Here is a 25,169-nt window from a genome sequence, read left to right on the forward strand (position 1 = left end):
AACGTAGTCCTTAGCGATCTAGTTATGTTATTTTCATTAGTAAAATAAATTTTTGAATATACTTACCCGGTGATCATATAGCTGTCAGCTCTGCTGCCCGACAGAAAAACCTAAGGACGAAATACGCCAGCGATCGCTATACAGGTGGGGGTGTACATCAACAGCGCCATCTGTCGAGCAGGTACTCAAGTACTCCATGTCAACACAGAACCAATTTTCTCCTCGGCCCACTGGGTCTCTATTGGGGAGGAAGGGTGGGTCCTTTAATTTATGATCACCGGGTAAGTATATTCAAAAATTTATTTTACTAATGAAAATAACATTTTTCAATATTAAACTTACCCGGTGATCATATAGCTGATTCACACCCAGGGGGGTGGGTAGAGACCAGCATATATGTTAACATTAAGAGCTAAGTATTTCGTATTTCATTTTAGCAGTTATTCAAAATAACAAACATAAAATTAATAAGTACCTGGTAAGGAAGTCGACTTGAACAATTACTCTGCCTTTTTAAGTACGTCTTCCTTACTGAGCCTCGCGATCCTCATAGGATGCTGAGCGACTCATAGGAGCTGAAGTATGAAGGGTTGCAACCCATACTAAAGGACCTCATCAAAACCTCTAATCTAGGCGCTTCTCAAGAAAGAATTTGACCACCCGCCAAATCAACCAGGATGCGAAAGGCTTCTTAGCCTTCCGGACAACCCAAAAAACAACAATAAAAAACATTTCAAGAGAAAGATTAAAAAGGTTATGGGATTAGGGGAATGTAGTGGTTGAGCCCTCACCCACTACTGCACTCGCTGCTACGAATGGTCCCAGGGTGTAGCAGTTCTCGTAAAGAGACTGGACATCTTTAAGGTAAAATGATGCGAACACTGACTTGCTTCTCCAATAGGTTGCATCCATTACACTCTGCAGAGATCTGTTTTGTTTGAAGGCCACTGAAGTTGCGACAGCTCTAACTTCATGTGTCCTTACCTTCAGCAAAGCATGGTCCTCCTCATTCAGATGGGAATGAGCTTCTCGAATCAAAAGTCTGATATAATAAGAAACTGCATTCTTCGACATAGGTAAAGAAGGTTTCTTAATGGCGCACCATAAAGCTTCTGACTGTCCACGTAATGGTTTAGTACGTCTCAAATAGTACTTAAGAGCTCTTACAGGACATAGTACTCTTTCTTGTTCATTTCCAACCAAATTAGCAAGGCTTGGAATATCGAACGATTTGGGCCAAGGACGAGAAGGAAGTTCGTTTTTGGCTAAAAAACCAAGCTGTAAGGAACATGTAGCCGTTTCAGATGTAAATCCAATGTTCCTGCTGAAGGCGTGTATCTCACTGACTCTTTTAGCTGTTGCTAAGCAGACGAGGAAAAGAGTCTTCAAAGTGAGATCTTTAAAAGAGGCTGATTGAAGTGGTTCGAACCTTGCTGACATAAGGAACCTTAGTACCACGTCTAAGTTCCAACCTGGTGTGGCCAACCGACGCTCCTTCGAGGTCTCAAAAGACTTAAGGAGGTCCTGTAGATCTTTGTTGTTGGAAAGATCTAAGCCTCTGTTACGGAAGACTGCTGCCAACATGCTTCTGTAACCTTTGATCGTGGGAGCTGAAAGGGATCTTTCCTTCCTTAGGTATAAAAGGAAGTCAGCTATCTGAGTTACAGAGGTACTGGTTGAGGATACTGATTTCGACTTGCACCAGCTTCGGAAGACTTCCCACTTCGACTGGTAGACATTGAGAGTGGATGTCCTCCTTGCTCTAGCAATCGCTCTGGCTGCCTCCTTCGAAAAGCCTCTAGCTCTCGAGAGTCTTTCGATAGTCTGAAGGCAGTCAGACGAAGAGCGTGGAGGCTTGGGTGTACCTTCTTTACATGCGGCTGACGCAGAAGGTCCACTCTTAGAGGAAGTGTTCTGGGAACGTCTACTAGCCATTGCAGTACCTCGGTGAACCATTCTCTCGCAGGCCAGAGGGGAGCAACCAACGTCAACCTTGTCCCTTCGTGAGAGGCGAACTTCTGCAGTACTCTGTTGACAATCTTGAACGGGGGGAACGCATAAAGGTCTAGATGGGACCAATCCAGAAGAAAGGCATCTATGTGAACTGCTGCTGGGTCCGGAATCGGTGAGCAATAAATTGGGAGCCTCTTGGTCATCGAGGTTGCGAACAGATCTATGGTAGGCTGACCCCATAAGGCCCATAGTCTGTTGCAAACATTCTTGTGAAGGATCCACTCTGTTGGGATGATTTGACCCTTCCGGCTGAGGCGGTCTGCCATGACATTCATGTCGCCTTGAATGAACCTCGTTACTAGGGATACGTTTCGATCTCTTGACCAGGTGAGGAGGTCCCTTGCGATCTCGTACAACGTCATCGAATGAGTCCCTCCTTGCTTGGAGATGTACGCCAAGGCTGTGGTGTTGTCGGAGTTCACCTCCACCACCTTGCCTAGAAGGAGGGACTTGAAGCTTCTCAAGGCCAGATGAACTGCCAGTAGCTCCTTGCAGTTGATGTGCAACGTTCTTTGATCCGCATTCCACGTGCCCGAGCATTCCCGACCGTCCAATGTCGCACCCCAGCCCGTGTCCGATGCGTCCGAGAAGAGAAGGTGGTCGGGGGTCTGAACAGCCAGTGGCAGACCCTCCCTGAGGAGAATGTTGTTCTTCCACCAAGTCAGTGAAGACTTCATCTTCTCGGAAATAGGAACCGAGACCGCTTCTAGCGTCTTGTCCTTTCTCCAGTGAGCAGCTAGGTGAAATTGAAGGGGGCGGAGGTGGAGTCTCCCTAACGCGATGAACTGGTCCAGTGATGAAAGCGTCCCTATCAGACTCATCCACTGTCTGACTGAACATCGGTCCTTCTTCAGCATGGACTGGATGCATTCTTGGGCTTGACTGATTCTGGGGGCCGACGGAAAAGCCCGAAAAGCTTGACTCTGAATCTCCATTCCTAGGTATACTATAGTTTGGGATGGGACGAGTTGGGACTTTTCCATATTGACCAGGAGACCCAATTCCTTGGTCAGATCCAGAGTCCACTGTAGATTCTCCAGACAGCGACGACTTGACGCAGCTCTTAAAAGCCAGTCGTCCAAATAGAGGGAGGCTCTGATGTTTGCTAAATGCAGGAATTTGGCAATATTCCTCATCAGTTTGGTAAAAACTAGAGGTGCCGTGCTTAGGCCAAAGCACAGGGCTTGGAACTGGTATACAACCTTCCCGAAAACGAACCTTAGTAAAGGTTGGGAATCTGGGTGGATGGGGACGTGAAAGTAAGCGTCCTTTAGGTCTAACGAGACCATCCAGTCTTCCTTCCTGACCGATGCTAGAACCGACTTTGTCGTCTCCATGGTGAACGTCTGCTTTGTGACAAAGACATTCAGAGCACTGACGTCTAGCACCGGTCTCCACCCTCCTGTCTTCTTCGCCACTAAGAAGAGGCGGTTGTAGAAGCCCGGGGATTGATGGTCCCGGACTATGACTACCGCTCCCTTTTGTAGTAAGAGAGACACCTCTTGCTGTAAAGCTAGTCTCTTGTCCTCCTCTCTGTACCTGGGAGAGAGGTCGATGGGAGTTGTTGCTAGAGGGGGCTTGCGCAAGAATGGAATCCTGTACCCCTCCCTGAGTAACTTCACAGACTGAGCGTCTGCGCCCCTGTTCTCCCAGGCCTGCCAGTAGTTCTTGAGCCTGGCTCCCACTGCTGTTTGAAGAAGGTGGCAGTCAGACTCTGCCTCTAGAGGACTTGGAACCCTTCTTCTTGCTCCCACGTTGACTTCCGGCACGAGCACCTCCTCTGCTGGAGACTCTGCCACGAAAGGGCGGAATGAACCTTGAAGCTGGAGTGTCCATCCTGGGTCTAGGCACGGAGGGCAAAGGGGTGGCTTTGCGTGCGGATGACGCCACCAGGTCATGAGTGTCTTTCTGGATCAAGGAGGCGGCAATCTCCTTGATCAACTCTTCAGGGAAGAGACACTTCGAGAGCGGAGCAAACATAAGTTCCGACTTTTGACATGGGGTGACTCCAGCTGACAAGAAGGAGCAAAGGTGATCCCGCTTCTTGAGGACCCCGGACACGAAAGAAGCCGCAAGCTCACTAGAACCATCCCGTATGGCTTTGTCCATGCAGGACATAATGAGCATGGAAGTTTCCTTATCAGAAGGGGAGGTCTTCCTGCTCAACGCTCCCAAACACCAGTCCAAGAAGTTAAAGACTTCGAATGCACGGAAAACTCCCTTCATAAGATGGTCCATATCCGAATGAGTCCAGCAAATCTTGGAGCGTCTCATAGCCAGCCTGCGGGGAGAGTCTACCAGACTTGAGAAGTCGCCCTGGGCAGAGGCAGGAACTCCCAAGCCGAGAACTTCTCCCGTGGCATACCAGACGCTAGATCTGGAAGCAAGCTTGGCCGGGGGAAACATGAAGGATGTCTTCCCAAGTTGCTTTTTGGACTGCAACCACTCTCCCAGTACCCTTAAAGCTCTCTTGGACGAGCGAGCGAGTACGAGCTTCGTAAAGGCAGGTGCTGCTGACTGCATGCCTAAAGCGAACTCAGAGGGAGGCGAGCGTGGTGCTGCAGACACAAACTGATCCGGATATAAATCCTTGAACAGCGCAAGCACTTTCCTAAAGTCTAAGGAGGGAGGCGTGGTCTTGGGTTCGTCGATGTCCGAGTGTTGGTCGTCAAGATGTGCAGCTTCGTCATCATCAGAGAGTCCATCGTCTGAATGTTGAGGAGGAAGAAGCAAAGGAGTAGGTAAAAGCTGGACGGCTGAGTCCGGCAGCACGGGTGCATGCGTGGCTGCACTGGACCCAACGTCATGCCACTGTTGATCAGTCTGAGAACTGGCAACAACCATAGCTGAGTGGGGGCGCAAAGCGTCTACTCCCGACTGTGGTCGGATAGCGGAGACCACCGTGGGTTGCGGAGGCTGACGCACCGCGTCAAAACACGGCAGCTTAACTCCACCCTCCTGTTGTTGTGGTAGCACACGAACGTCAACGGAGGGTTCCGTACGTCTGTGAACGTCAGCATGCGTCTGGCAGGGTCGACTGCGCATGGGTGGAGGAGCTCTCACAGCTGGAGTGTGGGAGCAGGCAGCCTCAGCGTCTGCTGGGCGCACAACCGTGGATGGTTGTAGGCTAACGGGTGCAGCGTCAACCTTCTCCGCACGATACTCCTGCATAACCGCAGCTAACTGAGTCTGCATAGACTGCAGCAAAGACCACTTAGGGTCTACAACAGCTGGTGCGGCAACAGACGGAGTTACTGCCTGTTGCGGTACCACTTTGCCTCTCTTAGGAGGTGTGCAGTCGTCGGAGGACTGCAGCGAGTCCGAACTGACCCAGTGGCTACACATGGGCCGTTGGACTTGCTCGGAAGGGACCTTGCGTTTAAGAGGCCGTGAGACCTTGGTCCATCGTTTCTGGCGTGAAACCTCTTCCGCAGACGAGGAATGAACGGGCTCACTCGTCTTCTTGTGGGTGGGACGATCTAGGCAAGATACGTCCGAAACCACGGAGGGAACGTCTGTCCGCTGATTAAAGCCTGTCGAACCCTTTGGTCGTACGACATTGCTTCTCCCCTGGGCTTGGGAGCTTGCAAGAGGTCCCGGACTGGGAGGACGACAGGCACGAACAGACGCACCCTCATGCGTAACACTGACACTTTTCACTGCACTAACACTCACTTCACTTCCCACTGCACTTTTACCTTTCAACTCCCTGACGTCAGCCATGAGTTGATTGCGGTCATTCGCCAATGACTCGACTCTCTCACCTAGAGCCTAGATGGCACGCATCATATCTGCCATCGAAGGTTGATGAGAGCTAGCAGGGGGGTCGGGTGCAACCACTACAGGGGAAGGAATAGGTTGTGGGGCATGGGGAGAGGAAAAATCAATTGAGCGAGACGAACTCCTCCTGATCCTATCCTTCTCTAGCCTACGTGCATATTTCAGGAATTCTTGAAAATCGAATTCCGAAAGCCCAACGCATTCCTCACATCGATCTTCCAATTGACAGGCTTTACCCCTACAATTGGAACAAATGGTGTGCGGATCGATAGAGGCCTTCGGAAGACGCCTTGAGCAGTCCCTAGCGCTACACTTCCTGTACTTGGGGACTTGAGAAGGGTCAGACATCTTGAATTAGTCAAAGGGGGGAATTCAAAATCTATCCAAGTCGTCAACAATTAATCCAAAATCCAATAAAAGAATGCAAGGAAGTATTGAAGATAACTTCTGCACAGCGATAGCTAATAACCAGAAATGAATACTTCACCAAATAACGTGAAAATCAATCCAGAAAACAACAGCGTATTTAGTAGGTCTTGCCGGTGGCACGATAGAGAGAAAATTGGTTCTGTGTTGACATGGAGTACTTGAGTACCTGCTCGACAGATGGCGCTGTTGATGTACACCCCCACCTGTATAGCGATCGCTGGCGTATTTCGTCCTTAGGTTTTTCTGTCGGGCAGCAGAGCTGACAGCTATATGATCACCGGGTAAGTTTAATATTGAAAACAGCTTTATTCATGTCTAATATGAAATTATTAAAAAATGCGAGTGTCAGTGAAAAAAGTGTGAAAAATATGTTCAGTGTTGCGGAGGGTTCGTCTGTACGTACTTGTCGTTCACCCAGTCCTAGACCTCTTTCAAGCTCCCCAGCCCCTGGGAGAAGGAATGTCAAAGAGACCAAAGGGAACAATAGGTTTTATACAACAAACAGACGTTCCCTCACGAGTTGCGGTTGACATTTCTCGTAACGGTCGCCCTTAGCTTGAGAAAGGTGAGACTAAGTTCTCCTCACCCTCCGAAGACATTAATGTCATTTTAAAATCCTGGTGTCAGGTTTCATGACATCTCAAGAGGTAATTGGTTCCTTCAGAACAAAATGCATGTCCTGGCTGCAGTCATTGGAGCAGTCCAGAACGTCTACTTTCAACGGAGAAAGGCTCACCTGCCAAACGTTCCTTTATAACGTCTGGCTTTGTTGCCCCGGAGACCCCGGTACAGGGTCTCAGTTCTTTAATTTTGTCTGGAGTTTCCAGTCGTAACGTGAGTGCTGCTCCCGTTTTCCTTACTGAAGTTTTGGATCGAACGTTGCCTAGTCACGTTCTGATCCTCGTGTGCACAATCCTATTTTTAATATACTGCAGAACATGCAGTCGAAACTATCGACGTTAATGCAGTCATAGTCGAGCGTCAGTCTTTACAGTCAAGCAGTAGCATCGAGCTGCAGTCACTGCAGTCACGACGTGACGTTGGACGTCAGTCACTGCAGTCACGACGTGACGTTGGACGTCAGACACTGCAGTCACTGCAGTCATGACGTGACATTGGAGGTCTGACTCTGCAGTCACTAAGTGACTTCGACCTGCAGTCACTGCAGTCATAGTCACTGCAGTCACAGTCACTGCAGTCACAGTCACTGCAGTCACAGTCACTGCAGTCACAAAGTCGATGCAGTCACGACGTGACGTCGAACTTAAGACACCGCAGTCACGACTTGACGTCGATGTCAGTCGATGCAGTCCCGACGTGACGTCGTTCTTCGACCTCTACCTGTTCTTCATCAACAGGTTGATGACAGTTGTCAAGCTTTTCCATCACGACTTCTTAATGGCTCTCAACCAAATAGAGACATAGACTTCCGGATGAAGTTTATTCTGAGGAGGAAGAGGATATTTCTCCTTTCCAGCTGTACCTTTGGGTATCTTGTCTGAAGTAGAGGAACATAGATCTGCCTAACAGTCTTTATATCTTAATAAGATCATGACTGTTTTTAAGGAAGTTTTTCCTTCGCTTTTTGTTCCTGCTGCTCCACGCTCGCCTCCTTCAGAATTCATTTAAGGTTGGCTGCCTCAGCTCCCTTTTTTACTAATTTGTGCTCTCTCGGTATTCTAAGAGATTTTTTACGTTTGCTGAGAGAATGGTTGAAGACGATAAGAAGTCTTACTAAGTCAATCTTTGCCTTCCCTCCAACCGGTTTGAAGATCTTCTGGCAGGCTTAGGAAGGGACAGGAGCAGACCAATGGTCTGTCCTCTTGTTGAAGGAAGGGTACATTGTACCTTTTGTAAAGAAACCTCCTCTTGTCCAAAAGCCAATAGATCTCTCTCTCCCGATTACGAGAGGAAGCAAGGAGACAAGCTTTGCACCTATAAGTGTCTCTCTTGTTGGAGAAGGGAATTGTGGTGAAGTTTTCTAAACCTTCAGTTTCTAAGCTTTTACAACCTCCTCTGCTTAGTTCCAAAGAACTCAGGAGGTTGGAGACCAATGCTGGACGTGAGCGCGCTCAATGTGTTTATTCTGAAAACAAAGTTCTCTTTGGAAACTTCCAAGTCTGTGCTTGCAGCAGTAATGGAAAGCGATTGGATGTCCTCACTCGATTCCAGGACGCTTACTTCCATTTCCCTATCCATCCGACCTTCCAACTATATCTAAGGATTGTGTATGGGAAGGAAGTGTTCCATTTTCGAGTTCTGTGCTTCGGTCTCAGCACTGCTCTTCTTGTGTTAACAAAGCTCATGCGGAACGTGGCGAGCTTCCTGCACTCGACAGGTGTCAGAGCCTCCTTTTACTTAGACGACTGGCTACTCAGGGCGTCATACTTCATTCACTGTCTGAAGGACCTCAGATGGAACTTGACCCTAGCGGAGGACTCAGGTCTCCTAGTAACTAGGAGAAATCTCAACTGACCCCATCTCAAACTATTCTCTATTTTGAGGATGGAGATACGGAGTCTAGTTTTTCGGGCTTTTCCATCACCATGAACACTCAAGAAAGCTTTCTTAAAGATGCATCTTTGTCAAAAAGGAGCAGTTGCCGGTAAGGATGTGGATGAGTCCAATGGGAACACTCTCGTCTCTGGAGCAGTTTGTCTCCCTAAGAAGACTCAATCTTCGCCCTCTCCATTTTCACCCCAACCACCATTGGGACAGGGAGAAGAGCTTAGAAGAAGTGTCTATTCCACTTCTAGAAACGATCATGACTTGCCTGAAATGGTGGCATGTCAATCTCAGACTTCAGGAAGGTCTCTCTTTTGCCCACAAGAACACAGACTATGTGTTGTTCTCAGACGCTTCGGACGCGGGGTGGGGAGCAACACTAGACTCTCTAGAGTGCTCGGGGCTTTGGACCAAAGACCACGTAAAATTTTCATTTCAACCAGAAGTAGATTCTAGCAGTTCTTTTGGCCCTGCAAAGTTTCAAAGACTGATTCGAATCAAATTGTTACAGGTGAAGGCAAACAACACCACAGCGTTAGACTGCATCGCTAAGCAAGGCTGGACCCTCTCACAGTCCCTTTACTTAAATGCAAAGGATCTCTTAGTTTGGACGAAGGAAAGAAACATCACCTTACTTACAAGGCTTATTCAGGGAGAAAGGAACGTGTTGGCAATCTGCCTAAGCAGGAGAAGTCAAGTCATTCCTACGGAATGGACTCTTCATCAGGAGGTGTACGAGAAACTATGGCGGATATGGGAACGTCGGTCCATAGAACTGTTCGCAACCTCAATTATGAAGGGGCTTCCTTCTTACTGCTCTCCAGTTCCAGATCCAGAGGCAGTCCACGTCGATGTGTTCTTACTGGAATAGTCTCACCTGGAGGTGTATGTATTTTTCCCTCTATTCAAGATAATTCACAAGGTTCTTCAGAAGTTCGCCTCTCACGAAGGGACCAGGTTGACGTTGGTTGCTCCCCTCTGGCCCTCAAGGAAATGGTTCACAGAGGTACATCAGTGGCTGGTAGACGTTTCAAGAAGTTTACCATTGGAATGGATCTCCTTCGTCAGCCTCACTTAAAAAGATTCCTTCAAAGCCTCCCCGTGCTTCGTCTAACTGCCTTCAGTCTATCGAAAGACTCTCTAGAGCTCGAGGGTTTTCGAAGGAGGCAGCTAGAGCGATTGCAAGGGCTAGGAGATCCTCTACCATCAGGATCTACCAATCTAAATGGGAGGTATTTAGAGATTGGTGCAAGTCCTCCTCTGTTTCCTCATCCATTACCACTGTAGCACAGATCGTGGACTTCCTGCTTCATCTCAGAAATAACTGCAGTGTCTAGACATAGAAACATGGATTTGTCTAACAATAAGGATCTTCAAGACCTTCTCAAGTCTTTCGAGACTTCCAAGGAACGTCAAATTTCTACTCCAGCTTGGAATTTGGACGTGGTCCTTAAGTTTCTTATGTCTGAAAGATTTGGCCCTCTAAACTCAGCATCTCTCAAAGACCTTACTCTCAAAAGTCTCTTTTTAGTGAGCCTTGCTACCGCAAAGAGAGTCGTGAAGTGCATGCCTTCAGCAAAAAATATTGGCTTCTGCTCCAATAAAGCAGTATGCTCTTTACAGCTTGGTTTCTTGGCCAAAAATGAGCGACCATCTCATCCATGGCCTAAATCTTTTGAGATTCCCAACCTATCGGATGTTGTTGGGAATGAAATTGAGAGAGTCTTGTGCCCTTTGTGTGTGTGTAATTATTGCAATCAGTCAGGTCTCCTTTTTTTTTTTTGCTATTTTCACCAACACTCCTAACTCCCATTCATCAGGTTTTACCTCTTCATGCCACATCCTACAAAATAATCTTGTAAGTAGTCTGGGAGTTCATTTTCGACTAGTATCATCTGGGCAGTTATTCCACCGTATCCAAGGGCTTTCCATATCTCTAGTTTTTTTTTACTATAGCTTTGACTTCAAACATAATGCATTCATTTATGGGCACATCAAAGTCTTCATCAGCTTCAGGTTTATCAATCAAATTATTCCCTTCATATGACCTATTCATAGCCTCACTAAAGTTTTCCTTCCAACCTTGCCTTTCTTCATCTTCTGTTGCTATAACAGAGCCATCTCTCTTTTTGATGGGTATATGGCGCTGCTTCTTTGCCCAAGTCGAGATTTCATTAATAATTCTATGAGCAATTCATACACCATAGCCACTTCCTGAATTCATAGCTTTGTTAGCCTCATCTGCTGCATTGTCTAAATATTCTCTCCAGTCATTCCTGGCTTTTCTTTTGACCTCACTGTCAATACTGGAATACTTAGTACGCTCTACCTTGAAATTTCCATTACTTCCTTGAAAACTTTCAACAGCCAATTTCTGTCCTTGTCTCCTTTTTATAGTATCCCAAGTGTCATTTTGATATCCATTGCTTTCTCTTTGTAACTAAGGATATAGTTACACAAATATAACACCCACTATAGTGTCTGCCTAGGTCACAGGTGCCATTTGCTTGTACTGTACAATGGTGTAATGTCAGGAGTGGTCATTTTGTTTGTCATCTACTAACTTTCTTCACATAAAGGGGTTAAACCGAGTCTGTACTATACTGAAAACGGTAACTTTATAGTACTTTAATAAAGCTTCGCCATACATTCTCATTTCAAGGGTAATATCAGAGGAACAGGATCACAGGCTTGTCAGTCAGTTCTTAGGGTCAGAACTGTCATTAAACTGGTCTTACAATTTGATCTGTAATAGCCAAAACTGCTCTTAAACTCTACTTAGTGTAGGGCATTGTATAAAACTAAAAAAATTGTCTTGAGATAATAAGATGGCTGGTGAGATTAACAAGATTTAAAGTGGATTAGTTTCAAAATAATTAAATTTATTATTTCGATACAGATCATATGATTTTTACACCAACACAAGCACGAGGTCATGGGAGTGGGTCATGGGAAGAACTTTTCAGTGAGTCAAGTGTTAAAAGCAGGTTGCTCCGTAACCGAAATACAAACCACGCTACAGTATTTAATTGGGGTATTACTTTCGGCGTACCTGAAACGACGAGCCATTAGATTTTTAATGAGGGTTTACTACCCCCTCGCTAGTTAGCGAGGGGGTAGGAGAGGGGTAGCTAGCTAACACCCCCTCCCCCCCTCACACACCGGTGAGTAGCTCACTTTGCTTTTGGCTCGGGTGATGAAGAGATGTGTCTGCTCCCACCCTCACTTAATGACAGCCTTAATCTTTTTTGCTTTTTCTTTGCAGTGTGTGCTTGGAAGTTGGCCTCTACCATTATGTGGAAGTGCCCCGGATTACCTGACCGCCCTTGTGGTACATATATGTCGGCGGTCGAAACGGACCCTCACACCTTATGTCCGTTCTGCAGGGGCCAACGGTGTGATAGAGACAAAGTATGCAGTGAGTGTAGGGAGTGGTCTACCTCCCAGTGGGAGAGGTTTTCCCGGCGCTGGAAGATGAAGTCTAAAAGGGATCTTTCTCTTTCAAGGGTTTCCTTGAAGAAAGAAAATTCCAAGGACTCTTCTTCCGTAGCCTGAACCTCCTCCGAAGCTCCCGCTCGAGCGGCCTCTTCCGAGAGACCGTCGAGTGGTAGCGTAGGCCGTTCTTTTGTTGTCCGACCTCGCGGTTCGGGAGAGGGGGTTGCCTCCCATAGCGAGGCAGCTCCTCCTCCTCCCTCGGGGGAGGATGTATCATTTAACACTGTTGCTAATGATGATTTGTTGCAGCTTTGGGCTTCCTTGGGGCTTAAGGGCTCACCCTCCAGGGAAGCCCTGTTTGACTTAATCCAGTTGGGGGCTGCTGTCAAACAGTCACCGGTGGTAGCAGAGGTTGACCCTCTGTCTATCGTCGACGTTGTTGTGGCAGGGGCCTCCGACAAGTTGGGTCAAACCCCTGCCTTGGTTCCTGATGCAGCTGAAGGCTTAGTTCCTCCCTCCGAACATCCTTCGAGGGAGGAGCTAAGTCCTACGGTCTCTCCTGCAGGTGATTCTCCCCCTCGGGGGAGTTCACTGACAGAGACTCCTCTTCGGAGGACTGATGATGGTCTGCCTGCCGCCCCCAGAGGATGTATCCGTCGGAAGGCTCACCCTCCTCTTCGCCGTAGGGGCCTTCCTTCTCACAAGGGAGTTAGGAGGCGCCTCTTCGGCTCTTCTCCGTCGCAGTCCTCCGCAGAGGATCCTCACTGTGCACCGACCGTTGCAGTTGCATCCTTGGACCTCTCTGCTGATCGTTCTCCTTCGCCTGCCAGACCTTCGGACCTGCCGTCTCCGTTCCTGGCTGCTGACGCGCTTTGGCCACCCACGCATCCCGTTTTTCCTTCGGGGCAAAAGGGCTTTCTCACAATGTGAGTAAGTCCCCTAAGCGCCAGGTATCCCCTGCGCTTCAACGTTCTCCTGCGCGCTTGTGCGCAATTGCGCGCAAGCGCTCGCCTGCGGTGAAGCCCTCTCTTCTTAGAACTTCATCCTCGGAGACAACGCCCCAGAGACCTTCTGCAGCTGAGACTACTCGCCATCGCTCTCCTGCTCTCCATCGCTCTCCTGCTCTCCAGTGCTCTCCTGCTCGCCAGCGCTCACCTGTGCGCCAGCGCTCTCAGGATTCCAAGACAGTCCCCAAGTCATCCTCAAGGATCCGTCCAGAAACTAGTAGACCCGCGGAGAACGTCCACGTGTCCCCCCAAGAAGAGCCTTTGGGGACAGGAGACTTCGCTGCCAGTTCCCCAGGAGGGGAGCCACAAGAGTCAGAGCATGCCTTTTGGCAAGTCCTGACCCTATTGAGGCATCTCTACAGGATTCCCGATCCTGAAATTCCTCCTCGCGAGGGCAAGGACACAGTCCTGGACCGAGTCTTTGGCACTCAGAAACCCGCTAAAGCCAGTGCAGCTTTGCCCTGGTCCCAAGGGGTGAAGAGTGCCAGGGATAATGTCGAGGGCCAGCTCTCCGAGCTCGCCTCCTCCAGCCATTCCACGGCTGGCAACAATCTCCTCCCGGCTCCTCGCGTCCAACAGAGGAGGTACTTCGAGATCTTGGAGGAGGCTTGTTTAGCTCTTCTCCTGCACCACTCTGTGGAAGAGCTTACCAAGGGAGTCCCTCTTGAGAGACTCTCCAGCCGGCAAGTGACTTTCTCGGCGACTGAGATCATAAGCCAGGAGAAGGTCGCGAAGTGTGCCATGCAGGCTACTTCGTGGCTTGACATCTGGCTGGGATCTCTAGGCATCCTGTTGTGATCCGAAGATTTGTCTAAGGAGAGCACCAGGAAGGCCCTGGAGACCTTCCTCCTCTCGGGCACCCGCACCATTGAGTTTCTGGCCCACCAAGTCTCGAATTTGTGGGCCAACTCAATCCTGAAACGTTGTGATGCGGTGGCAGAGAGGTTCCACGCGAAGGTCCCAGCGGCGAGGTCAGCAGGCTCAGACATTCCTCCCTTCTAGGGAAGAACCTGTTCGAGCCTAAAGACTTGGAGCAGGCAGCCGAGAGGTGGAGGAAGTCCAACCAGGACTCCCTCCTTCATAGGGCTCTTACATCTAAGCCCTATAAACCTCCGGCACCTCAACAACCTCGCCCGCCCAAGACAACGAAGCTAGCTGTGGCAGCGAAGGCAACGGTGTCGAAGCCCTTTCCTGTCAAAGACAGGAAAGGCAAAAAGTACTCCAGGGGAGGAAAAAATTCTAGAGGGAGCGGCCGAGACCGCAAACGCTAGGATTGGCAGTCCCCCTGTATGTCCACCAGTGGGGGGATGCCTTCAAAGTTGTGCAGACAGGTGGCAGCAACTCGGGGCCGATTCCTGGACGATTTCCGTAATCGGTCAGGGATATCGCGTCCCGTTCATAACATCTCTACCTCCCCTGACAGCGGATCCAGTGTCGTTGAGCTCCTTTGCCATGGGATCGGCAAGGGGCCAAGCCCTACGGGCAGAAGTCCAGACCATGTTAAAGAAAGGCGCTCTCCAGGAGGTCGTCAACGGTTCCCCAGGCTTCTTCAGTCGACTCTTTCTTGTAAAGAAGGCGTCTGGAGGCTGGAGACCAGTCATCGACCTCTCAGCCCTGAACAGGTTTGTCAAACAAACCCCGATCAGCATGGAGACGGCGTACACGGTCAGACTTGTGGTGAGACCACGAGACTTCATGTGTATACTGGACCTGAAGGACGCGTACTTCCAGAACCCAGTCCATCCGTCTTCAAGGAAGTACTTAAGATTCAGCCTAGACAACAAGATCTACCAGTTCAAGGTGCTGTGTTTCGGTCTCTCCACAGCACCTCAGGGTGTTCACACTGATTTCTTCGTGGGCACACAGGATCGGCATCCGTCTCCTCCGCTATCTGGACGACTGGCTGATCCTGGCAGACTCGGAGTTGACCCTTCTTCGACACCGAGACAAGCTTCTGGGACTTTGCCAAGATCTAGGGATCATGGTAAATCTCGAGAAGTCTTCTCTGCTTCCAACCCAACGACTGGTATATCTAGGCATGATCTTGGACACCAATCTCCACAAAGCCTTCCCATCAGACGACAGGATAGCACGGCTGAGGAGGGTCGCAGTTCCTTTCCTCAGACGAGAAGAACTCCCAGCCCAATCGTGGTTACGTCTCCTCAGTCACCTTTCTTCTCTGGCCTGTCTAGTTCCAAATGGTCGCCTCAGGATGAGATCCCTGCAATGGCGCTCAAGTCCCGATGGAATCAAGGACACGATTCGCCGGACATCTTGGTCCCAATGGGTCCTGCGGAACGGACGGATCTTCAGTGGTGGTTGACAGAGGAAAACCTACGAAAGGGAGTGGATCTTCTCGTCCTCCCCCCTCTTAATGAGAGAATGCCTTGATGAAGTCATTGAGCTTCAGCACAGTATTTCACTCCCGTGCTGAAACTTGGTGACGTGCAAGAGGGCTCTCGAACTTGGGGAAATTACTCCCCCAGTTCGAATCTAAATTTCTCTCTTTCTTATCTTTTTCTTCCTCTTTATATTGCTTCAACCTTCTCCTAATATTATAAACTTTCTTTCATGATGCTGTCCCAACCCTATGAGTAAAATTTTCCATATGTATATGTGTTTTTTTTTACATATGTATGTTTATTATCTTTTTTTTTTTTTCTTTTTTTTTTCTTTATGGCATGGATGTTTCTACATCTGTTATTGCCACTTGGGCGGATGTTTCTACATCTGGTATTGCTGCCTGCTTTGATGAATGGGAAAGGGGTCACGGTTGGGAGGTGTTTGTGCTCAAAGCTATATGTGAGAGTATTGGATGATCTCAGCCATCCCGAAGATGGTTTGGACCTTTTTGGCGGAACTATTCTCAAGTGTTGGGTCTTCGGAATCCAGGGGGATCCAATGCTTGGGGTAGGACTTTCGGCTTTTGGCCGGAAGCCCATCATTACAGGCGGGTTCAGCTTACACCTGTGCCTCTATATCTGTTTTGATGCTATCCTTCGGGTAGGGTATGGAGTGGACCATCTGGGAAGTATACTCTCACTGTGCCGGTAGTGGAGAGTGCAAATTTCCTTCCCAACATGTGATGCCTTGATGTTCTCAAGCAGGTAAATCAAACTATTAAAAAATCACTCTTCTCTTTTCTTTATTCTGATGGATTCTTGTGACAATGACCCCACCTCCCCTGGATACGCTGACTCGCCCCCGGCACTGTTGACGACCTCTGGCAATTCATTTAAAGAAAACTCCGTTGATGACGTAGGAGCTAAAAAGGACTGTTCTTTAAACATTCGGAAAAAGGGTAATTTGGGCAACACAGGAAAACTGAATGTCCTGCACGTTACCCAAATCCCTTTAGAAGCTAATTATGATGTGCTACATAAAATATTTGAGTGTTACGGATCAATAAAAGAAATTAGAATGAAACTTCAAGATGATAATTGGGAATCTTGGTTATCATTTAATTGTCATGAGGAAGCATTTAATGCAAGCCGTAATATTGTTGATATTAAAAAAGGTAATATGAGTGTTAAGGGTGCTCTGTGTGATTGGGCACCTAAAGATCTGGATGTCTACAAACCAGCAGACTGGGCTGATAAAGATATAGAGGCAGATATGCCATCCCAAAGAAAGCCAAAACCACCAATGTGGCTTCTTGCTCAATCTGTAGGAGGTACGGAAAATTATTTCAAGATCTGCAAATTTCTTCAGAGGAAGGTAGGTACGATCGCACCTGGAGATATATCTCGATTTGGGAAGAAAAGTTACTTGATAAAGGCCAAGTCATACACACAGTCTGTTATACTGTCCAATTTGAAGACAGTAAATGATGATATAAAATTGGACATCAAACCCCATCTAAACTTTAGCTATGGAAGGTGAGTGGTTTTTAATAGGGATCTGTATGAATTTACTGAAGAGGAGATATTGGCTATGTGTCCTCTATCAGTGTGAAAAGTACATAAAGTACCTGGAACATCAATGATTGTTCTTACTTTCCAGGATGCGGATGTGCCTTTCCAAATAGACATAGAAAACGAAAGGATCAGAGTTCAACCTTTTAAGCAGAAGCCACTGCAATGTTATAATTGCTTTAAATTTGGACATCCTTCCAAAGTTTGCAATAATGAAAAAATTTGTAATACTTGCTCCAATATTTACCATGGGGATTGTACACTTGAGGCAAGGTGCTTAAACTGCAACTCTAATCATAAATCTAATGATAGGAGCTGCCAGTTTTATAAGTTAGAAGAGGCTGCCCTCAATAAATCAATTATTGAACATGTAAGCGTTGGGCATGCCAAGAGATTATTAAATAAATCTAATACTTATGCAAAGACATTAAAAACAGGAGAAAAAGTTCCTCGGGCATCATCTCACCCACCTACTACTGTAGGTAGTTCTTGAAAAAGGAATTCACCATCTATTGATAAAGTGCTGCATAAGACAAGAACATCTCCTCTTAAAGATTTATCATTGAGTATCAACAAAAAGACATTGCCCACCACTATCAAACCTTTGTCCCCCATTACAAAGGATAGTACTAACCTCTCCCAGGCCATATCCTTGCCTGATTTAATGGAGACTCCACCTGACACCAAGTTATCAGGTGTACCTGTAATGGGGAAGGTACAAAAACCTGGTAACTCGCAACCTATTAATCGTAAAAGAGAGAGACCTCCATCTCTCTCACCCCCTTCCATAAGAAATACTAGAATTATGACATCAAATAAATATGATGTTTTGTCTGTTGATGTTGGCGATCAACCAGAAGACAATTTAAATAAATCAGAAATTCAAGTTGAGGTCCACCATCCCCCTCAACAAATATATAAAAAAGATACAAAGAAAAACACCAACGTAAAACCCAACATAACAAGACCATCTCTGAAGAAACCTACAGGTAATAATGTTAGATTAAAAACTGCTAATGGGAAGACCTCATCCAAGATGTCTTCCCGAAATAATCCATAGTTTTCTCCTCAATTTTGCAATGGAACTGTCAGGGTTTAAGGGCGAAATTTGAAGAACTTAAGCTCCTAATTCACGAACATTCCCCCATAATTGTATGTCTACAGGAAAGTATGCTTGATGCTAACACTCCTAGTCCTCGAGAGTATGTTAGCTATAGAATACCATATAATCATCAAGCAGGGAGCCATGGTGGAAGTCTCATGTACGTTCGTCGAGATGTTCCCCAAATACCGATGTCTATATGTACAACACTGCAGGCAGTGGCTGTACAAATTGATATAGGAAGAAAATATAAAATATGCTCTCTCTACTTGCCTCCAAATGATAATATTTTATATGATGATTTAGCAGAGGTCATTCATCAACTCCCTCAACCATTTCTCTTACTGGGAGATATGAATGGTAGACATCCTTTATGGGGTGATATTTTAGCAAACACAAGGGGCAATATTATCTCATCAATTGTGGAGAATGAGGATGTGGGACTCCTTAATACAGGAGAGCCCACACACTTCCATGTTCAGACAGGTACCTTGTCATGCATTGACCTTTCAGTTGCAAGCTCTAACTGCCTTCTTGATTTTGATTGGAGGACATTAGATGATTGGCATACTAGTGATCATGCACCAATCATTATAAACACCAACAAGGGTCCGCCTTTGCACTTTGCAAAGATCGCCACGTTGGAATCTAGACAAGGCAGACTGGGTTAAATTTTCTGAGCTAAGTGAAATCGAAGGGAGAGCAGAACAGTTTGAAAGTATTGATGATGCCATAGACCTACTGAATGGAACTCTTCATACAGCAGGAGTCAATTCAATTCCCAAAACAACAGGGTTATTCAAACGACGACCAGTCCCGTGGTGGTCTTCAGAACTAACTGCACTCCACAGAGCCACAAGAAGATCTCTTAACACGATTGCGTAGACGCAGAACTGATGAGAATTTAATTATGTACAAGAAATGTAGAGCACAGTTCCGTCGTGCCATGAAAGAAGCAAGGCGCCAGTCATGGATGTCTTTTGTTTCCTCCATTAACAGTAGAACACCACCATCTTCTGTGTGGAGGAAAGTAAAAAAATAGCTGGCAAATTCACCCCCAACCCACCACCAGTGTTGAAGGTGAATGGCCAGTATGTAACTGAAGCAAATGAAGTTAGCAATGCCTTGGCTAATCATTTTTCAAATGTATCCAGCAAGTGTGAAGGAGCCCCTGGTCACCAGTATAGGAGCACTGAAGAAAAGAAAATTTTAAATTTTGCAACAAGAAGGGAAGAGTCGTATAATTCTCCTTTCACTGAAAGAGAATTTGATTCCGCACTTGCTCATTGCAATGATACAGCCCCTGGACCCGATGGAATTCCATATGCAATGATTAAACATGTACATTTTAATACAAAGCTATTTATTTTAAGCATTATTAATAGAATATGGCAGGATCATAGTTACCCAAGTGTTTGGGAACTAGCCATTATTTTAGCCTTTTTAAAACCCGGTAAAGACAAGTTTTTAGCAGCAAACTATCGTCCTATTGCATTGACATCTTGTTTATGTAAAATCATGGAGAAGATGGTCAATGCAAGGCTGATGTGGTACCTTGAAAAGAAAGGTATTTTATCATCGATTCAATGTGGATTCCGAAAAATGCACTCAACGACTGATGTGTTGATACGACTCGAGTCTTCTATTTGTGAAGCCTTTGCTTCCAAACAGCACCATGTTACAGTATTTTTTGACCTTGAAAAGGCATATGATACCACATGGAGATATGGTATACTTAAAACCATTCATGAAATCGGATTGAGAGGAGAGCTGCCACTATTTATTCAGGCATTTCTTTCACGTAGAGTTTTTCAAGTGAGAGTTGGGGATACTCTATCAGAGAGTAAGTGCCAGGAAGAAGGAGTTCCTCAGGGTAGTGTGCTGAGTGTAACCCTTTTTGCACTAGCAATTAATGGGATATCCTCAGCCATTCTCCAGGATGTTCTCTCAACATTATTTGTGGATGATCTCTCAATATATCATTTGCTGGCACTAGAATGGCAATGGTTGAGAGAAAAATCCAACTCGCTATTGATAAAATTATCCAGTGGGCTGACATGAATGGATTTAGGTTCTCGACAAGTAAAACTACCATTGTCCATTTTTGTCGTATCCGGGGAGTACATCCAGACCCGGATATATACATTAAAGGTCAACGGATACCATGTGCAAGAGAAGCTAAATTTTTAGGTTTGATATTTGATTGTAGGCTTACATGGGTTTCTCACTTAAAAGCGTTAAAAGCTAAATGTGTTGAAGCTCTGAATCTTAAAAGTATTGTCCCATACATCAAGGGGGGCCAGACAGTAATACTATTTTGAAATTATACAAGGCCTTGATTTTTTCCAAAATTAGTTATGGTTGTGAAATATATTCTTCAGCCACCCCAAGCCGGTTAAAAATATTAGACTCGATATATCATGCAGGTATTAGATTGTCTACTGGAGCTTTTAAAACCTCGCCTATCCCAAGTCTCCTTGTGGATGCTGGAGAGTTACCTCTAGACCTTTACCGAATGTCTTCCATTATTCGGTATTGGTTTAGATTGCAAAGACTCCCTAACTCTCTAGCCTTTCAGACTGTAAGCCTTGTAAGACACGCATCATACTTTGAGTTGCACCCAAAATCTCCTCAACCTTATGGCTTTCGGGTGAAACGATTATTAAATAGTCTGGATATAATTAGAAATAAGGTACTTCCATTCAAGGTATCATCAACGCCTCCATGGAAGTTACCAGAGATATCTTTTTGTAAATATTTTATTGGAGATAAGAAGAATATGTCAGACCTAGAAGCCAGGTCTCTTTTTAATGAACATGTTAAAGAACATAGAGGATCAACTTTTATCTATACTGATGGCTCCAAATCTGATGCTGGCGTTGGATTTGGAGTACATAGTAATGGTTTTAATTGTAGAAGTGCACTTCCTCTGACCGCTTCCATATTTACTGCCGAACTGTATGGCATATTAACCGCTATTGAGAAAATAGCGTTGGAGAAGGAGGGTAATTTTACAATTTTTAGTGATGCAAGGAGTGTCCTTCAATCTATAGAAGTTTTTAATCCTAATAACCCTTTAGTTTTAAAGATTTTAGAATGGCTTTTTATTATTGGACGGAGAGGTATAACAGTTCAATTTTGTTGGGTCCAGCACATGTAGGTGTGTCTGGGAATGAGAAGGCAGATTCACTGGCGAAGGCGGCTGCATCCGAGTTGCTGCCAAGAAGGTATCCCATTCCCTGTAATGATTTCTTACCTGACATCAAGAAATTGGTTTGCAATAAATGGCAATAGCAATGGGATAGCCTACATGGGAATAAAATGCGAGAGGTAGCAAATGACATATCTCCTTGGAGGTATAATATGATGCCCCGAAAATGGGAGACGTCTCTTTGTCGTCTCCGTATTGGTCACACTCGGTTGACACACGAGTTTCTGCCGAAGGGCCAACACCAACCGTATTGTGACGACTGTTTAGTACCTCTAACAGTAAGGCATTTGTTGACCGAATGCCCCAATTATAACAACTTAAGGAATAGATATTTGTTTGAGGCTCGAGGTGAGGGTGGCAGGTTCATCCTTGCCAAGATTCTTGGAAATGATGTGTCCTACCATGCAAGTGGCATTTTTAGATTTATTTCAGAAGCAGGTCTTCTGAAAAATATTTAACTTTTATTACATTCAACTTTTATGATTTTAATTGAATACTCTTTTATTCTTTATTTTTTTTTTATTTTATTTTTTATTTTTGTATACATAAATTAAATGTTACCGGCGTCAATGACCTCAGATGTCAGGATGCCTGAAAACTTTAAATCAATCAATCAATCTCGTCCTCCCCCCGGATTTGATGCTGTTCTCGGACGCCTCAAAAAAAGGGGTGGGGGCCCACGTTCTGAACCACAGGACCTCAGGCCTATGGTCAGAATCAGAAAAGTGCCTCCACATAAACCTGCTAGAAATGAAGGCTGTGTATCTGGCACTTCAGCAGTTCCAACAGTACCTGGCGGGTCACTCCGTGGTGGTGATGAGCGACAACACCGCGGTAGTGGCTTTCATCAACAAGCAGGGAGGTACCTTTTCACAGCAGCTATCCTATCTTGCAGTAGAGATACTGAGATGGACCGAAGTCCACTCGATTCCACTATCAGCTCGCTTCATTCCAGGCAAGAGGAATGTGCTCGCCGACAGTCTGAGCAGGGCATCTCAGATAGTGAGTACCGAGTGGTCTTTGGATCGTCTAGTAGCCAACAAAGTCCTGACTTTGTGGGGTTCCCCGACGGTGGATCTGTTCGCGACAGCCTTGAATTTCAAGCTCCCGCTGTACTGCTCCCCAGTCCCAGACCCCAAGGCACTCTGGGAAGATGCCTTTCAACAACGGTGGGACAACATCGACGTCTACGCCTTTCCCCCGTTCTGTCTGATGAGAAGAGTACTCAACAAGACCAGAATATCGATCAACCTTTCAATGACCTTAATAGCTCCGCTATGGCATCACGTAGAGTGGTTCCCGGACTTTCTGCTGCTCCTGACAGAACTCCCGAGAGAACTTCCTCCTCGACACGAGCTACTCAGACAACCACATGCCAACATCTTCCACAAAGCCTTAGCGTCGCTACGACTTCACGCCTGGAGACTATCCAGTGTCTCCTCACAGAGAGAGGCTTTTCGCAACAAGTTGCGGAAAGGATGTATCAACATCTGCGAAAGTCATCCGCAGGGGTTTACCAGGCAAAGTGGAGAGTCTTCTGTGGTTGGTGTCGTGGAAGGGGTATCTCTCCACTCGATGCCACTATTCCAGCAATAGCGGAGTTTCTCGTGTATTTGCGGGAAGAAATGCGCCTTTCAGTCTCGGCAGTGAAAGGCTATCGCTCAGCCTTAAGTCTTGCCTTCAGGCTCAAAGGAATGGACATTTCCTCTTCGCTGGAACTTTCTTTACTCATACGAAGTTATGAACTTACCTGCCCCCAGTCGGAAGTGAGACCTCCTCCATGGAACGTGGTTCGAGTCCTCAGGTCTCTTAAGAGACCTCCTTTCGAACCATTACGCCAGGCTTCTGATCGCCACCTGACTTGGAAGATGGTGTTCCTGCTTGCTCTAGCCTCGGCCAAGTGAGTCAGCGAACTTCATGGTCTCTCGTACGACATCGCCCATTCAAGGGGATGGGGGGAGGTAACGTTCAGATTCGTCCCTGAGTTTGTTGCTAAGACTGAAAATCCAGGAGTTCCGGACCCCGGTTCGACTCCTTCCGGATTTCGAGTCTCCGTTTTGTAACAGATGACCCAGACCATCTCCTACTGTGCCCAGTAAGGAGTCTGAGGCTCTATCTTAAGAGAACAGCTGCAATTCGTCCTCGGGTGCAAGCATTGTTCGTGAGCACAGGAAGGACGAAGAGGAGGGTCACTAAGAATACAATCTCAGCTTGGATTCGCAGGGTTATCCACCATTCCCTGAATCCTGACCCTCCTCCGTCATGTCGCTCTAGGGCACATGATGTCAGAGGCATCGCTATGTCCCTGGCGTTTAAGAGAAATTACTCTGTGACGCAGGTTCTACAAGCAGGGGTTTGGAAGCGTCAAACGACCTTCACAGCCCACTACCTGCAAGACGTGACCCACAGGAGGCTCGATACGTTCTCTATCGGTCCTGTGGTGGCTGCACAACAGCTGGTTTAAACCTGAGGCTCCTTAATGGACAAGTAGCAGAAGGTTGAGGGCATTGTTACCTGGTTTTAGTCTGCATGAATGAAAAGGTATGCCTGGCCCTTATTCTTTTCTTCATTCTCTCCTCTCTTGGGGAAAGCAGCATCCTGGGTTCTCTGCACAGCTGACCTCAAACTACTGCAGGTAAACCATGTTTCCTTGTGTCCCTAGTATTAAGTTAATACTGTCACGTCCCCATACCCTTACGAGGTGGTATTGGGATCGTCCTAACCTAGATTTCCATCTAAAGGACTCCAGGTCAACTGTCTAGGACGAGTCACACCTCACTCCTTCACACACCAGCTTATGTAGGCCGCGGTTCTTGCAGAGGAAGGCACTTGCGAGGTGCAGGGACCCCTTATCTTGAGTTCTACATACTCAGATACTGACTCCCCGGGCGAAAGCCAAAGCCAGTACGGCTGGGACTTACCACCCTACGTAAGGGTTAAGTCACCCTAATTAAATAGCGTGGTTTGTATTTCGGTTACGGAACAAATGACAAATTTGTAGATAATTTGTATTTTTCCTAACCATACAAACCTTAGCTATTTAATCAAACTTGCCCGCCAGCCCTGTCCCCCGGGAAGTCCTACCTCTAAGCAAAGTGAGCTACTCACCGGTGTGTGAAGGGGGGAAGGGGTAGCTAGCTACCCCTCCCTACCCCCTCGCTAACTAGCGAGGGGTTAGTAAACCCTCGTTAAAAATCTAATGGCTCGTCGTTTCAGCCACACCGAAAGTAATACCCTAATTAAATAGCTAAGGTTTGTATGGTTAGGAAAAATTCAAATTATCTACGAATTTGTCATTTTCTGGAAAGGTTGACCACTTCGACACACTACTTGGGGAAATGGAAATGCAACCACAAGTCACTGGATAAATTAACCATACGACCTATTGTAGCTGCTCAACAGGTAGTGTAGAGAACCTAGTTCCCTCACAGGACAAGAATCAAATCATCTTGGAGGTTACACCAGAAGTCTATGACGAGAGTGAGAATGCCTGGCTTTTCCCATTTTAAACATAAGACTTACCTGGTAGTTATATACAGTATATAGCTTACGTCCTTGACGTAAATTCAAAACTCGCGCCAATCGCCTATTGGATAGCCAGGTGTACCACCTGTGCGCCCTAGCGAGGTACCTTGGAACCATTCCATGATTCCGCATATCTTCCCCGCCGCCGCTAGCGGCAACATCGTTGGATATTCTCCTCGCTTTTTACCTGATATTATTGCTGTCCCTTTGGTGAAATACAATAATTTGGTTTTTGACTCGCTTGATTG

Source organism: Palaemon carinicauda, chromosome 6, assembly GCF_036898095.1.
Source record: "Palaemon carinicauda isolate YSFRI2023 chromosome 6, ASM3689809v2, whole genome shotgun sequence".
Lineage (NCBI taxonomy): Eukaryota > Metazoa > Arthropoda > Malacostraca > Decapoda > Palaemonidae > Palaemon > Palaemon carinicauda.